At 40.2% G+C, this 12,984-nt stretch overlaps 26 non-coding genes and 13 pseudogenes across 26 annotated transcripts; all 39 read left to right on the top strand.

Annotated features, from left to right (window-relative positions):
• The first annotated feature begins 218 nt into the window (after window positions 1-218).
• Window positions 219-337, top strand: LOC136698277 (5S ribosomal RNA). The gene has a single exon (XR_010803041.1). It is a non-coding gene; the product is annotated as a 5S ribosomal RNA (ribosomal RNA).
• Window positions 338-542: 205 nt separating this feature from the next.
• Window positions 543-661, top strand: LOC136698564 (5S ribosomal RNA). The gene has a single exon (XR_010803139.1). It is a non-coding gene; the product is annotated as a 5S ribosomal RNA (ribosomal RNA).
• A 206-nt stretch (window positions 662-867) lies between these two features.
• LOC136698565 (5S ribosomal RNA) lies at window positions 868-986 on the top strand. The gene has a single exon (XR_010803140.1). It is a non-coding gene; the product is annotated as a 5S ribosomal RNA (ribosomal RNA).
• Window positions 987-1,207: 221 nt separating this feature from the next.
• On the top strand, window positions 1,208-1,326 carry LOC136698566 (5S ribosomal RNA). Its single transcript, XR_010803141.1, has one exon. It is a non-coding gene; the product is annotated as a 5S ribosomal RNA (ribosomal RNA).
• A 223-nt stretch (window positions 1,327-1,549) lies between these two features.
• Window positions 1,550-1,668, top strand: LOC136698931 (5S ribosomal RNA). Its single transcript, XR_010803495.1, has one exon. It is a non-coding gene; the product is annotated as a 5S ribosomal RNA (ribosomal RNA).
• A 205-nt stretch (window positions 1,669-1,873) lies between these two features.
• LOC136698359 (5S ribosomal RNA) lies at window positions 1,874-1,992 on the top strand (annotated as a pseudogene).
• A 206-nt stretch (window positions 1,993-2,198) lies between these two features.
• Window positions 2,199-2,317, top strand: LOC136698567 (5S ribosomal RNA). The gene has a single exon (XR_010803142.1). It is a non-coding gene; the product is annotated as a 5S ribosomal RNA (ribosomal RNA).
• Window positions 2,318-2,539: 222 nt separating this feature from the next.
• LOC136698932 (5S ribosomal RNA) lies at window positions 2,540-2,658 on the top strand. Its single transcript, XR_010803496.1, has one exon. It is a non-coding gene; the product is annotated as a 5S ribosomal RNA (ribosomal RNA).
• A 206-nt stretch (window positions 2,659-2,864) lies between these two features.
• LOC136698360 (5S ribosomal RNA) lies at window positions 2,865-2,983 on the top strand (annotated as a pseudogene).
• A 206-nt stretch (window positions 2,984-3,189) lies between these two features.
• Window positions 3,190-3,308, top strand: LOC136698933 (5S ribosomal RNA). The gene has a single exon (XR_010803497.1). It is a non-coding gene; the product is annotated as a 5S ribosomal RNA (ribosomal RNA).
• Window positions 3,309-3,514: 206 nt separating this feature from the next.
• LOC136698361 (5S ribosomal RNA) lies at window positions 3,515-3,633 on the top strand (annotated as a pseudogene).
• Window positions 3,634-3,839: 206 nt separating this feature from the next.
• Window positions 3,840-3,958, top strand: LOC136698569 (5S ribosomal RNA). Its single transcript, XR_010803144.1, has one exon. It is a non-coding gene; the product is annotated as a 5S ribosomal RNA (ribosomal RNA).
• A 222-nt stretch (window positions 3,959-4,180) lies between these two features.
• Window positions 4,181-4,299, top strand: LOC136698934 (5S ribosomal RNA). Its single transcript, XR_010803498.1, has one exon. It is a non-coding gene; the product is annotated as a 5S ribosomal RNA (ribosomal RNA).
• Window positions 4,300-4,504: 205 nt separating this feature from the next.
• Window positions 4,505-4,623, top strand: LOC136698363 (5S ribosomal RNA; annotated as a pseudogene).
• A 206-nt stretch (window positions 4,624-4,829) lies between these two features.
• On the top strand, window positions 4,830-4,948 carry LOC136698570 (5S ribosomal RNA). The gene has a single exon (XR_010803145.1). It is a non-coding gene; the product is annotated as a 5S ribosomal RNA (ribosomal RNA).
• A 222-nt stretch (window positions 4,949-5,170) lies between these two features.
• On the top strand, window positions 5,171-5,289 carry LOC136698935 (5S ribosomal RNA). Its single transcript, XR_010803499.1, has one exon. It is a non-coding gene; the product is annotated as a 5S ribosomal RNA (ribosomal RNA).
• A 206-nt stretch (window positions 5,290-5,495) lies between these two features.
• Window positions 5,496-5,614, top strand: LOC136698364 (5S ribosomal RNA; annotated as a pseudogene).
• Window positions 5,615-5,820: 206 nt separating this feature from the next.
• On the top strand, window positions 5,821-5,939 carry LOC136698938 (5S ribosomal RNA). The gene has a single exon (XR_010803501.1). It is a non-coding gene; the product is annotated as a 5S ribosomal RNA (ribosomal RNA).
• A 206-nt stretch (window positions 5,940-6,145) lies between these two features.
• LOC136698365 (5S ribosomal RNA) lies at window positions 6,146-6,264 on the top strand (annotated as a pseudogene).
• Window positions 6,265-6,470: 206 nt separating this feature from the next.
• On the top strand, window positions 6,471-6,589 carry LOC136698571 (5S ribosomal RNA). The gene has a single exon (XR_010803146.1). It is a non-coding gene; the product is annotated as a 5S ribosomal RNA (ribosomal RNA).
• A 222-nt stretch (window positions 6,590-6,811) lies between these two features.
• On the top strand, window positions 6,812-6,930 carry LOC136698939 (5S ribosomal RNA). The gene has a single exon (XR_010803502.1). It is a non-coding gene; the product is annotated as a 5S ribosomal RNA (ribosomal RNA).
• A 205-nt stretch (window positions 6,931-7,135) lies between these two features.
• LOC136698366 (5S ribosomal RNA) lies at window positions 7,136-7,254 on the top strand (annotated as a pseudogene).
• Window positions 7,255-7,460: 206 nt separating this feature from the next.
• LOC136698572 (5S ribosomal RNA) lies at window positions 7,461-7,579 on the top strand. The gene has a single exon (XR_010803147.1). It is a non-coding gene; the product is annotated as a 5S ribosomal RNA (ribosomal RNA).
• Window positions 7,580-7,801: 222 nt separating this feature from the next.
• Window positions 7,802-7,920, top strand: LOC136698940 (5S ribosomal RNA). The gene has a single exon (XR_010803503.1). It is a non-coding gene; the product is annotated as a 5S ribosomal RNA (ribosomal RNA).
• Window positions 7,921-8,126: 206 nt separating this feature from the next.
• On the top strand, window positions 8,127-8,245 carry LOC136698368 (5S ribosomal RNA; annotated as a pseudogene).
• Window positions 8,246-8,451: 206 nt separating this feature from the next.
• Window positions 8,452-8,570, top strand: LOC136698941 (5S ribosomal RNA). Its single transcript, XR_010803504.1, has one exon. It is a non-coding gene; the product is annotated as a 5S ribosomal RNA (ribosomal RNA).
• A 206-nt stretch (window positions 8,571-8,776) lies between these two features.
• On the top strand, window positions 8,777-8,895 carry LOC136698369 (5S ribosomal RNA; annotated as a pseudogene).
• A 206-nt stretch (window positions 8,896-9,101) lies between these two features.
• LOC136698574 (5S ribosomal RNA) lies at window positions 9,102-9,220 on the top strand. The gene has a single exon (XR_010803148.1). It is a non-coding gene; the product is annotated as a 5S ribosomal RNA (ribosomal RNA).
• Window positions 9,221-9,442: 222 nt separating this feature from the next.
• LOC136698370 (5S ribosomal RNA) lies at window positions 9,443-9,561 on the top strand (annotated as a pseudogene).
• Window positions 9,562-9,767: 206 nt separating this feature from the next.
• On the top strand, window positions 9,768-9,886 carry LOC136698942 (5S ribosomal RNA). The gene has a single exon (XR_010803505.1). It is a non-coding gene; the product is annotated as a 5S ribosomal RNA (ribosomal RNA).
• Window positions 9,887-10,092: 206 nt separating this feature from the next.
• On the top strand, window positions 10,093-10,211 carry LOC136698371 (5S ribosomal RNA; annotated as a pseudogene).
• Window positions 10,212-10,417: 206 nt separating this feature from the next.
• LOC136698943 (5S ribosomal RNA) lies at window positions 10,418-10,536 on the top strand. The gene has a single exon (XR_010803506.1). It is a non-coding gene; the product is annotated as a 5S ribosomal RNA (ribosomal RNA).
• Window positions 10,537-10,742: 206 nt separating this feature from the next.
• Window positions 10,743-10,861, top strand: LOC136698372 (5S ribosomal RNA; annotated as a pseudogene).
• A 206-nt stretch (window positions 10,862-11,067) lies between these two features.
• LOC136698575 (5S ribosomal RNA) lies at window positions 11,068-11,186 on the top strand. Its single transcript, XR_010803149.1, has one exon. It is a non-coding gene; the product is annotated as a 5S ribosomal RNA (ribosomal RNA).
• Window positions 11,187-11,408: 222 nt separating this feature from the next.
• On the top strand, window positions 11,409-11,527 carry LOC136698944 (5S ribosomal RNA). Its single transcript, XR_010803507.1, has one exon. It is a non-coding gene; the product is annotated as a 5S ribosomal RNA (ribosomal RNA).
• A 205-nt stretch (window positions 11,528-11,732) lies between these two features.
• On the top strand, window positions 11,733-11,851 carry LOC136698945 (5S ribosomal RNA). The gene has a single exon (XR_010803508.1). It is a non-coding gene; the product is annotated as a 5S ribosomal RNA (ribosomal RNA).
• A 205-nt stretch (window positions 11,852-12,056) lies between these two features.
• Window positions 12,057-12,175, top strand: LOC136698374 (5S ribosomal RNA; annotated as a pseudogene).
• A 206-nt stretch (window positions 12,176-12,381) lies between these two features.
• LOC136698576 (5S ribosomal RNA) lies at window positions 12,382-12,500 on the top strand. The gene has a single exon (XR_010803150.1). It is a non-coding gene; the product is annotated as a 5S ribosomal RNA (ribosomal RNA).
• A 221-nt stretch (window positions 12,501-12,721) lies between these two features.
• Window positions 12,722-12,840, top strand: LOC136698946 (5S ribosomal RNA). Its single transcript, XR_010803509.1, has one exon. It is a non-coding gene; the product is annotated as a 5S ribosomal RNA (ribosomal RNA).
• Window positions 12,841-12,984: the final 144 nt, after the last annotated feature.

The raw sequence follows: 12,984 nt of genomic DNA on the forward strand, positions 1-12,984 counted from the left end.
TAGCTTAAGTTTCTATTATAAAGGCAGTAACCACAGTCATTTAAACACAAGAGAAGAAGAAAACTTAAAAAAAAAAAACAACAAAAAAAAAAAACGAACTGGAAAGCCAATCATTTTCATTTGAGGTGTCAGGTGGTCTACCGTTTACAGGCAGATCTAAAACAAGTATTACTCTTAGAAGAGTATATAGAAATAGTCTTCTACAGCCAGCAGTGATCGCTTGTGGCCATACCACTCCTTGAAAGCCCGATCCCGTCTGATCTCGGAAGCGAAGAAGAGTTGGGCCTAGTTAGTACTTGGATGGGAGACTGCCTGGGAATACTAGGTGCTGTAAGCTTTTTAGCTTAAGTTTCTATTATAAAGGCAGTAACCACAGTCATTTAAACACAAGAGAAGAAGAAAACTACAAAAAAAAAAACGAACTGGAAAGCCAATCATTTTCATTTGAGTTGTCAGGTGGTCTACCGTTTACAGGCAGATCTAAAACAAGTATTACTCTTAGAAGAGTATATAGAAATAGTCTTCTACAGCCAGCAGTGATCGCTTACGGCCATACCACTCCTTGAAAGCCCGATCCCGTCTGATCTCGGAAGCGAAGAAGAGTTGGGCCTAGTTAGTACTTGGATGGGAGACTGCCTGGGAATACTAGGTGCTGTAAGCTTTTTAGCTTAAGTTACTATTATAAAGGCAGTAACCACAGTCATTTAAACACAAGAGAAGAAGAAAACTACAAAAAAAAAAAACGAACTGGAAAGCCAATCATTTTCATTTGAGGTGTCAGGTGGTCTACCGTTTACAGGCAGATCTAAAACAAGTATTACTCTTAGAAGAGTATATAGAAATAGTCTTCTACAGCCAGCAGTGATCGCTTACGGCCATACCACTCCTTGAAAGCCCGATCCCGTCTGATCTCGGAAGCGAAGAAGAGTTGGGCCTAGTTAGTACTTGGATGGGAGACTGCCTGGGAATACTAGGTGCTGTAAGCTTTTTAGCTTAAGTTTCTATTATAAAGGCAGTAACCACAGTCATTTAAACACAAGAGAAGAAGAAAACTTAAAAAAAAAAAACAACAAAAAAAAAAAACGAACTGGAAAGCCAATCATTTTCATTTGAGGTGTCAGGTGGTCTACCGTTTACAGGCAGATCTAAAACAAGTATTACTCTTAGAAGAGTATATAGAAATAGTCTTCTACAGCCAGCTGTGATCGCTTACGGCCATACCACTCCTTGAAAGCCCGATCCCGTCTGATCTCGGAAGCGAAGAAGAGTTGGGCCTAGTTAGTACTTGGATGGGAGACTGCCTGGGAATACTAGGTGCTGTAAGCTTTTTAGCTTAAGTTTCTATTATAAAGGCAGTAACCACAGTCATTTAAACACAAGAGAAGAAGAAAACTTAAAAAAAAAAAAACAACAAAAAAAAAAAAACGAACTGGAAAGCCAATCATTTTCATTTGAGGTGTCAGGTGGTCTACCGTTTACAGGCAGATCTAAAACAAGTATTACTCTTAGAAGAGTATATAGAAATAGTCTTCTACAGCCAGCAGTGATCGCTTATGGCCATACCACTCCTTGAAAGCCCGATCCCGTCTGATCTCGGAAGCGAAGAAGAGTTGGGCCTAGTTAGTACTTGGATGGGAGACTGCCTGGGAATACTAGGTGCTGTAAGCTTTTTAGCTTAAGTTTCTATTATAAAGGCAGCAACCACAGTCATTTAAACACAAGAGAAGAAGAAAACTACAAAAAAAAAAACGAACTGGAAAGCCAATCATTTTCATTTGAGGTGTCAGGTGGTCTACCGTTTACAGGCAGATCTAAAACAAGTATTACTCTTAGAAGAGTATATAGAAATAGTCTTGTACAGCCAGCAGTGATCGCTTACGGCCATACCACTCCTTGAAAGCCCGATCCCGTCTGATCTCGGAAGCGAAGAAGAGTTTGGCCTAGTTAGTACTTGGATGGGAGACTGCCTGGGAATACTAGGTGCTGTAAGCTTTTTAGCTTAAGCTTCTATTATAAAGACAGTAACCACAGTCATTTAACACAAGAGAAGAAGAAAACTACAAAAAAAAAAAAACGAACTGGAAAGCCAATCATTTTCATTTGAGGTGTCAGGTGGTCTACCATTTACAGGCAGCTCTAAAACAAGTATTACTCTTAGAAGAGTATATAGAAATAGTCGTCTACAGCCAGCAGTAATCGCTTACGGCCATACCACTCCTTGAAAGCCCGATCCCGTCTGATCTCGGAAGCGAAGAAGAGTTGGGCCTAGTTAGTACTTGGATGGGAGACTGCCTGGGAATACTAGGTGCTGTAAGCTTTTTAGCTTAAGTTTCTATTATAAAGGCAGTAACCACAGTCATTTAAACACAAGAGAAGAAGAAAACTTAAAAAAAAAAAACAACAAAAAAAAAAAAACGAACTGGAAAGCCAATCATTTTCATTTGAGGTGTCAGGTGGTCTACCGTTTACAGGCAGATCTAAAACAAGTATTACTCTTAGAAGAGTATATAGAAATAGTCTTCTACAGCCAGCAGTAATCGCTTATGGCCATACCACTCCTTGAAAGCCCGATCCCGTCTGATCTCGGAAGCGAAGAAGAGTTGGGCCTAGTTAGTACTTGGATGGGAGACTGCCTGGGAATACTAGGTGCTGTAAGCTTTTTAGCTTAAGTTTCTATTATAAAGGCAGCAACCACAGTCATTTAAACACAAGAGAAGAAGAAAACTACAAAAAAAAAAAACGAACTGGAAAGCCAATCATTTTCATTTGAGGTGTCAGGTGGTCTACCGTTTACAGGCAGATCTAAAACAAGTATTACTCTTAGAAGAGTATATAGAAATAGTCTTCTACAGCCAGCAGTGATCGCTTACGGCCATACCACTCCTTGAAAGCCCGATCCCGTCTGATCTCGGAAGCGAAGAAGAGTTTGGCCTAGTTAGTACTTGGATGGGAGACTGCCTGGGAATACTAGGTGCTGTAAGCTTTTTAGCTTAAGCTTCTATTATAAAGACAGTAACCACAGTCATTTAACACAAGAGAAGAAGAAAACTACAAAAAAAAAAAAACGAACTGGAAAGCCAATCATTTTCATTTGAGGTGTCAGGTGGTCTACCGTTTACAGGCAGATCTAAAACAAGTATTACTCTTAGAAGAGTATATAGAAATAGTCTTCTACAGCCAGCAGTAATCGCTTATGGCCATACCACTCCTTGAAAGCCCGATCCCGTCTGATCTCGGAAGCGAAGAAGAGTTGGGCCTAGTTAGTACTTGGATGGGAGACTGCCTGGGAATACTAGGTGCTGTAAGCTTTTTAGCTTAAGTTTCTATTATAAAGGCAGCAACCACAGTCATTTAAACACAAGAGAAGAAGAAAACTACAAAAAAAAAAAACGAACTGGAAAGCCAATCATTTTCATTTGAGGTGTCAGGTGGTCTACCGTTTACAGGCAGATCTAAAACAAGTATTACTCTTAGAAGAGTATATAGAAATAGTCTTCTACAGCCAGCAGTGATCGCTTACGGCCATACCACTCCTTGAAAGCCCGATCCCGTCTGATCTCGGAAGCGAAGAAGAGTTTGGCCTAGTTAGTACTTGGATGGGAGACTGCCTGGGAATACTAGGTGCTGTAAGCTTTTTAGCTTAAGCTTCTATTATAAAGACAGTAACCACAGTCATTTAACACAAGAGAAGAAGAAAACTACAAAAAAAAAAAAACGAACTGGAAAGCCAATCATTTTCATTTGAGGTGTCAGGTGGTCTACCGTTTACAGGCAGCTCTAAAACAAGTATTACTCTTAGAAGAGTATATAGAAATAGTCGTCTACAGCCAGCAGTAATCGCTTACGGCCATACCACTCCTTGAAAGCCCGATCCCGTCTGATCTCGGAAGCGAAGAAGAGTTGGGCCTAGTTAGTACTTGGATGGGAGACTGCCTGGGAATACTAGGTGCTGTAAGCTTTTTAGCTTAAGTTTCTATTATAAAGGCAGTAACCACAGTCATTTAAACACAAGAGAAGAAGAAAACTTAAAAAAAAAAAACAACAAAAAAAAAAAAACGAACTGGAAAGCCAATCATTTTCATTTGAGGTGTCAGGTGGTCTACCGTTTACAGGCAGATCTAAAACAAGTATTACTCTTAGAAGAGTATATAGAAATAGTCTTCTACAGCCAGCAGTAATCGCTTATGGCCATACCACTCCTTGAAAGCCCGATCCCGTCTGATCTCGGAAGCGAAGAAGAGTTGGGCCTAGTTAGTACTTGGATGGGAGACTGCCTGGGAATACTAGGTGCTGTAAGCTTTTTAGCTTAAGTTTCTATTATAAAGGCAGTAACCACAGTCATTTAAACACAAGAGAAGAAGAAAACTACAAAAAAAAAAACGAACTGGAAAGCCAATCATTTTCATTTGAGGTGTCAGGTGGTCTACCGTTTACAGGCAGATCTAAAACAAGTATTACTCTTAGAAGAGTATATAGAAATAGTCTTCTACAGCCAGCAGTGATCGCTTACGGCCATACCACTCCTTGAAAGCCCGATCCCGTCTGATCTCGGAAGCGAAGAAGAGTTTGGCCTAGTTAGTACTTGGATGGGAGACTGCCTGGGAATACTAGGTGCTGTAAGCTTTTTAGCTTAAGCTTCTATTATAAAGACAGTAACCACAGTCATTTAACACAAGAGAAGAAGAAAACTACAAAAAAAAAAAAACGAACTGGAAAGCCAATCATTTTCATTTGAGGTGTCAGGTGGTCTACCGTTTACAGGCAGCTCTAAAACAAGTATTACTCTTAGAAGAGTATATAGAAATAGTCGTCTACAGCCAGCAGTAATCGCTTACGGCCATACCACTCCTTGAAAGCCCGATCCCGTCTGATCTCGGAAGCGAAGAAGAGTTGGGCCTAGTTAGTACTTGGATGGGAGACTGCCTGGGAATACTAGGTGCTGTAAGCTTTTTAGCTTAAGTTTCTATTATAAAGGCAGTAACCACAGTCATTTAAACACAAGAGAAGAAGAAAACTTAAAAAAAAAAAACAACAAAAAAAAAAAAACGAACTGGAAAGCCAATCATTTTCATTTGAGGTGTCAGGTGGTCTACCGTTTACAGGCAGATCTAAAACAAGTATTACTCTTAGAAGAGTATATAGAAATAGTCTTCTACAGCCAGCAGTAATCGCTTATGGCCATACCACTCCTTGAAAGCCCGATCCCGTCTGATCTCGGAAGCGAAGAAGAGTTGGGCCTAGTTAGTACTTGGATGGGAGACTGCCTGGGAATACTAGGTGCTGTAAGCTTTTTAGCTTAAGTTTCTATTATAAAGGCAGCAACCACAGTCATTTAAACACAAGAGAAGAAGAAAACTACAAAAAAAAAAAACGAACTGGAAAGCCAATCATTTTCATTTGAGGTGTCAGGTGGTCTACCGTTTACAGGCAGATCTAAAACAAGTATTACTCTTAGAAGAGTATATAGAAATAGTCTTCTACAGCCAGCAGTGATCGCTTACGGCCATACCACTCCTTGAAAGCCCGATCCCGTCTGATCTCGGAAGCGAAGAAGAGTTTGGCCTAGTTAGTACTTGGATGGGAGACTGCCTGGGAATACTAGGTGCTGTAAGCTTTTTAGCTTAAGCTTCTATTATAAAGACAGTAACCACAGTCATTTAACACAAGAGAAGAAGAAAACTACAAAAAAAAAAAAACGAACTGGAAAGCCAATCATTTTCATTTGAGGTGTCAGGTGGTCTACCGTTTACAGGCAGATCTAAAACAAGTATTACTCTTAGAAGAGTATATAGAAATAGTCTTCTACAGCCAGCAGTAATCGCTTATGGCCATACCACTCCTTGAAAGCCCGATCCCGTCTGATCTCGGAAGCGAAGAAGAGTTGGGCCTAGTTAGTACTTGGATGGGAGACTGCCTGGGAATACTAGGTGCTGTAAGCTTTTTAGCTTAAGTTTCTATTATAAAGGCAGCAACCACAGTCATTTAAACACAAGAGAAGAAGAAAACTACAAAAAAAAAAAACGAACTGGAAAGCCAATCATTTTCATTTGAGGTGTCAGGTGGTCTACCGTTTACAGGCAGATCTAAAACAAGTATTACTCTTAGAAGAGTATATAGAAATAGTCTTCTACAGCCAGCAGTGATCGCTTACGGCCATACCACTCCTTGAAAGCCCGATCCCGTCTGATCTCGGAAGCGAAGAAGAGTTTGGCCTAGTTAGTACTTGGATGGGAGACTGCCTGGGAATACTAGGTGCTGTAAGCTTTTTAGCTTAAGCTTCTATTATAAAGACAGTAACCACAGTCATTTAACACAAGAGAAGAAGAAAACTACAAAAAAAAAAAAACGAACTGGAAAGCCAATCATTTTCATTTGAGGTGTCAGGTGGTCTACCGTTTACAGGCAGCTCTAAAACAAGTATTACTCTTAGAAGAGTATATAGAAATAGTCGTCTACAGCCAGCAGTAATCGCTTACGGCCATACCACTCCTTGAAAGCCCGATCCCGTCTGATCTCGGAAGCGAAGAAGAGTTGGGCCTAGTTAGTACTTGGATGGGAGACTGCCTGGGAATACTAGGTGCTGTAAGCTTTTTAGCTTAAGTTTCTATTATAAAGGCAGTAACCACAGTCATTTAAACACAAGAGAAGAAGAAAACTTAAAAAAAAAAAACAACAAAAAAAAAAAAACGAACTGGAAAGCCAATCATTTTCATTTGAGGTGTCAGGTGGTCTACCGTTTACAGGCAGATCTAAAACAAGTATTACTCTTAGAAGAGTATATAGAAATAGTCTTCTACAGCCAGCAGTAATCGCTTATGGCCATACCACTCCTTGAAAGCCCGATCCCGTCTGATCTCGGAAGCGAAGAAGAGTTGGGCCTAGTTAGTACTTGGATGGGAGACTGCCTGGGAATACTAGGTGCTGTAAGCTTTTTAGCTTAAGTTTCTATTATAAAGGCAGTAACCACAGTCATTTAAACACAAGAGAAGAAGAAAACTACAAAAAAAAAAACGAACTGGAAAGCCAATCATTTTCATTTGAGGTGTCAGGTGGTCTACCGTTTACAGGCAGATCTAAAACAAGTATTACTCTTAGAAGAGTATATAGAAATAGTCTTCTACAGCCAGCAGTGATCGCTTACGGCCATACCACTCCTTGAAAGCCCGATCCCGTCTGATCTCGGAAGCGAAGAAGAGTTTGGCCTAGTTAGTACTTGGATGGGAGACTGCCTGGGAATACTAGGTGCTGTAAGCTTTTTAGCTTAAGCTTCTATTATAAAGACAGTAACCACAGTCATTTAACACAAGAGAAGAAGAAAACTACAAAAAAAAAAAAACGAACTGGAAAGCCAATCATTTTCATTTGAGGTGTCAGGTGGTCTACCGTTTACAGGCAGCTCTAAAACAAGTATTACTCTTAGAAGAGTATATAGAAATAGTCGTCTACAGCCAGCAGTAATCGCTTACGGCCATACCACTCCTTGAAAGCCCGATCCCGTCTGATCTCGGAAGCGAAGAAGAGTTGGGCCTAGTTAGTACTTGGATGGGAGACTGCCTGGGAATACTAGGTGCTGTAAGCTTTTTAGCTTAAGTTTCTATTATAAAGGCAGTAACCACAGTCATTTAAACACAAGAGAAGAAGAAAACTTAAAAAAAAAAAACAACAAAAAAAAAAAAACGAACTGGAAAGCCAATCATTTTCATTTGAGGTGTCAGGTGGTCTACCGTTTACAGGCAGATCTAAAACAAGTATTACTCTTAGAAGAGTATATAGAAATAGTCTTCTACAGCCAGCAGTAATCGCTTATGGCCATACCACTCCTTGAAAGCCCGATCCCGTCTGATCTCGGAAGCGAAGAAGAGTTGGGCCTAGTTAGTACTTGGATGGGAGACTGCCTGGGAATACTAGGTGCTGTAAGCTTTTTAGCTTAAGTTTCTATTATAAAGGCAGCAACCACAGTCATTTAAACACAAGAGAAGAAGAAAACTACAAAAAAAAAAAACGAACTGGAAAGCCAATCATTTTCATTTGAGGTGTCAGGTGGTCTACCGTTTACAGGCAGATCTAAAACAAGTATTACTCTTAGAAGAGTATATAGAAATAGTCTTCTACAGCCAGCAGTGATCGCTTACGGCCATACCACTCCTTGAAAGCCCGATCCCGTCTGATCTCGGAAGCGAAGAAGAGTTTGGCCTAGTTAGTACTTGGATGGGAGACTGCCTGGGAATACTAGGTGCTGTAAGCTTTTTAGCTTAAGCTTCTATTATAAAGACAGTAACCACAGTCATTTAACACAAGAGAAGAAGAAAACTACAAAAAAAAAAAAACGAACTGGAAAGCCAATCATTTTCATTTGAGGTGTCAGGTGGTCTACCGTTTACAGGCAGATCTAAAACAAGTATTACTCTTAGAAGAGTATATAGAAATAGTCTTCTACAGCCAGCAGTAATCGCTTATGGCCATACCACTCCTTGAAAGCCCGATCCCGTCTGATCTCGGAAGCGAAGAAGAGTTGGGCCTAGTTAGTACTTGGATGGGAGACTGCCTGGGAATACTAGGTGCTGTAAGCTTTTTAGCTTAAGTTTCTATTATAAAGGCAGCAACCACAGTCATTTAAACACAAGAGAAGAAGAAAACTACAAAAAAAAAAAACGAACTGGAAAGCCAATCATTTTCATTTGAGGTGTCAGGTGGTCTACCGTTTACAGGCAGATCTAAAACAAGTATTACTCTTAGAAGAGTATATAGAAATAGTCTTCTACAGCCAGCAGTGATCGCTTACGGCCATACCACTCCTTGAAAGCCCGATCCCGTCTGATCTCGGAAGCGAAGAAGAGTTTGGCCTAGTTAGTACTTGGATGGGAGACTGCCTGGGAATACTAGGTGCTGTAAGCTTTTTAGCTTAAGCTTCTATTATAAAGACAGTAACCACAGTCATTTAACACAAGAGAAGAAGAAAACTACAAAAAAAAAAAAACGAACTGGAAAGCCAATCATTTTCATTTGAGGTGTCAGGTGGTCTACCGTTTACAGGCAGCTCTAAAACAAGTATTACTCTTAGAAGAGTATATAGAAATAGTCGTCTACAGCCAGCAGTAATCGCTTACGGCCATACCACTCCTTGAAAGCCCGATCCCGTCTGATCTCGGAAGCGAAGAAGAGTTGGGCCTAGTTAGTACTTGGATGGGAGACTGCCTGGGAATACTAGGTGCTGTAAGCTTTTTAGCTTAAGTTTCTATTATAAAGGCAGTAACCACAGTCATTTAAACACAAGAGAAGAAGAAAACTTAAAAAAAAAAAACAACAAAAAAAAAAAAACGAACTGGAAAGCCAATCATTTTCATTTGAGGTGTCAGGTGGTCTACCGTTTACAGGCAGATCTAAAACAAGTATTACTCTTAGAAGAGTATATAGAAATAGTCTTCTACAGCCAGCAGTGATCGCTTACGGCCATACCACTCCTTGAAAGCCCGATCCCGTCTGATCTCGGAAGCGAAGAAGAGTTTGGCCTAGTTAGTACTTGGATGGGAGACTGCCTGGGAATACTAGGTGCTGTAAGCTTTTTAGCTTAAGCTTCTATTATAAAGACAGTAACCACAGTCATTTAACACAAGAGAAGAAGAAAACTACAAAAAAAAAAAAACGAACTGGAAAGCCAATCATTTTCATTTGAGGTGTCAGGTGGTCTACCGTTTACAGGCAGATCTAAAACAAGTATTACTCTTAGAAGAGTATATAGAAATAGTCTTCTACAGCCAGCAGTAATCGCTTATGGCCATACCACTCCTTGAAAGCCCGATCCCGTCTGATCTCGGAAGCGAAGAAGAGTTGGGCCTAGTTAGTACTTGGATGGGAGACTGCCTGGGAATACTAGGTGCTGTAAGCTTTTTAGCTTAAGTTTCTATTATAAAGGCAGCAACCACAGTCATTTAAACACAAGAGAAGAAGAAAACTACAAAAAAAAAAAACGAACTGGAAAGCCAATCATTTTCATTTGAGGTGTCAGGTGGTCTACCGTTTACAGGCAGATCTAAAACAAGTATTACTCTTAGAAGAGTATATAGAAATAGTCTTCTACAGCCAGCAGTGATCGCTTACGGCCATACCACTCCTTGAAAGCCCGATCCCGTCTGATCTCGGAAGCGAAGAAGAGTTTGGCCTAGTTAGTACTTGGATGGGAGACTGCCTGGGAATACTAGGTGCTGTAAGCTTTTTAGCTTAAGCTTCTATTATAAAGACAGTAACCACAGTCATTTAACACAAGAGAAGAAGAAAACTACAAAAAAAAAAAAACGAACTGGAAAGCCAATCATTTTCATTTGAGGTGTCAGGTGGTCTACCGTTTACAGGCAGATCTAAAACAAGTATTACTCTTAGAAGAGTATATAGAAATAGTCTTCTACAGCCAGCAGTAATCGCTTATGGCCATACCACTCCTTGAAAGCCCGATCCCGTCTGATCTCGGAAGCGAAGAAGAGTTGGGCCTAGTTAGTACTTGGATGGGAGACTGCCTGGGAATACTAGGTGCTGTAAGCTTTTTAGCTTAAGTTTCTATTATAAAGGCAGCAACCACAGTCATTTAAACACAAGAGAAGAAGAAAACTACAAAAAAAAAAAACGAACTGGAAAGCCAATCATTTTCATTTGAGGTGTCAGGTGGTCTACCGTTTACAGGCAGATCTAAAACAAGTATTACTCTTAGAAGAGTATATAGAAATAGTCTTCTACAGCCAGCAGTGATCGCTTACGGCCATACCACTCCTTGAAAGCCCGATCCCGTCTGATCTCGGAAGCGAAGAAGAGTTTGGCCTAGTTAGTACTTGGATGGGAGACTGCCTGGGAATACTAGGTGCTGTAAGCTTTTTAGCTTAAGCTTCTATTATAAAGACAGTAACCACAGTCATTTAACACAAGAGAAGAAGAAAACTACAAAAAAAAAAAAACGAACTGGAAAGCCAATCATTTTCATTTGAGGTGTCAGGTGGTCTACCGTTTACAGGCAGCTCTAAAACAAGTATTACTCTTAGAAGAGTATATAGAAATAGTCGTCTACAGCCAGCAGTAATCGCTTACGGCCATACCACTCCTTGAAAGCCCGATCCCGTCTGATCTCGGAAGCGAAGAAGAGTTGGGCCTAGTTAGTACTTGGATGGGAGACTGCCTGGGAATACTAGGTGCTGTAAGCTTTTTAGCTTAAGTTTCTATTATAAAGGCAGTAACCACAGTCATTTAAACACAAGAGAAGAAGAAAACTTAAAAAAAAAAAACAACAAAAAAAAAAAAACGAACTGGAAAGCCAATCATTTTCATTTGAGGTGTCAGGTGGTCTACCGTTTACAGGCAGATCTAAAACAAGTATTACTCTTAGAAGAGTATATAGAAATAGTCTTCTACAGCCAGCAGTAATCGCTTATGGCCATACCACTCCTTGAAAGCCCGATCCCGTCTGATCTCGGAAGCGAAGAAGAGTTGGGCCTAGTTAGTACTTGGATGGGAGACTGCCTGGGAATACTAGGTGCTGTAAGCTTTTTAGCTTAAGTTTCTATTATAAAGGCAGTAACCACAGTCATTTAAACACAAGAGAAGAAGAAAACTACAAAAAAAAAAACGAACTGGAAAGCCAATCATTTTCATTTGAGGTGTCAGGTGGTCTACCGTTTACAGGCAGATCTAAAACAAGTATTACTCTTAGAAGAGTATATAGAAATAGTCTTCTACAGCCAGCAGTAATTGCTTATGGCCATACCACTCCTTGAAAGCCCGATCCCGTCTGATCTCGGAAGCGAAGAAGAGTTGGGCCTAGTTAGTACTTGGATGGGAGACTGCCTGGGAATACTAGGTGCTGTAAGCTTTTTAGCTTAAGTTTCTATTATAAAGGCAGTAACCACAGTCATTTAAACACAAGAGAAGAAGAAAACTACAAAAAAAAAAACGAACTGGAAAGCCAATCATTTTCATTTGAGGTGTCAGGTGGTCTACCGTTTACAGGCAGATCTAAAACAAGTATTACTCTTAGAAGAGTATATAGAAATAGTCTTCTACAGCCAGCAGTGATCGCTTACGGCCATACCACTCCTTGAAAGCCCGATCCCGTCTGATCTCGGAAGCGAAGAAGAGTTTGGCCTAGTTAGTACTTGGATGGGAGACTGCCTGGGAATACTAGGTGCTGTAAGCTTTTTAGCTTAAGCTTCTATTATAAAGACAGTAACCACAGTCATTTAACACAAGAGAAGAAGAAAACTACAAAAAAAAAAAAACGAACTGGAAAGCCAATCATTTTCATTTGAGGTGTCAGGTGGTCTACCGTTTACAGGCAGCTCTAAAACAAGTATTACTCTTAGAAGAGTATATAGAAATAGTCGTCTACAGCCAGCAGTAATCGCTTACGGCCATACCACTCCTTGAAAGCCCGATCCCGTCTGATCTCGGAAGCGAAGAAGAGTTGGGCCTAGTTAGTACTTGGATGGGAGACTGCCTGGGAATACTAGGTGCTGTAAGCTTTTTAGCTTAAGTTTCTATTATAAAGGCAGTAACCACAGTCATTTAAACACAAGAGAAGAAGAAAACTTAAAAAAAAAAACAACAAAAAAAAAAAAACGAACTGGAAAGCCAATCATTTTCATTTGAGGTGTCAGGTGGTCTACCGTTTACAGGCAGATCTAAAACAAGTATTACTCTTAGAAGAGTATATAGAAATAGTCTTCTACAGCCAGCAGTAATCGCTTATGGCCATACCACTCCTTGAAAGCCCGATCCCGTCTGATCTCGGAAGCGAAGAAGAGTTGGGCCTAGTTAGTACTTGGATGGGAGACTGCCTGGGAATACTAGGTGCTGTAAGCTTTTTAGCTTAAGTTTCTATTATAAAGGCAGTAACCACAGTCATTTAAACACAAGAGAAGAAGAAAACTACAAAAAAAAAAACGAACTGGAAAGCCAATCATTTTCATTTGAGGTGTCAGGTGGTCTACCGTTTACAGGCAGATC

Source organism: Hoplias malabaricus, chromosome 5 (genome assembly GCF_029633855.1).
Source record: "Hoplias malabaricus isolate fHopMal1 chromosome 5, fHopMal1.hap1, whole genome shotgun sequence".
In the NCBI taxonomy this organism is placed as follows: Eukaryota; Metazoa; Chordata; class Actinopteri; order Characiformes; family Erythrinidae; genus Hoplias; species Hoplias malabaricus.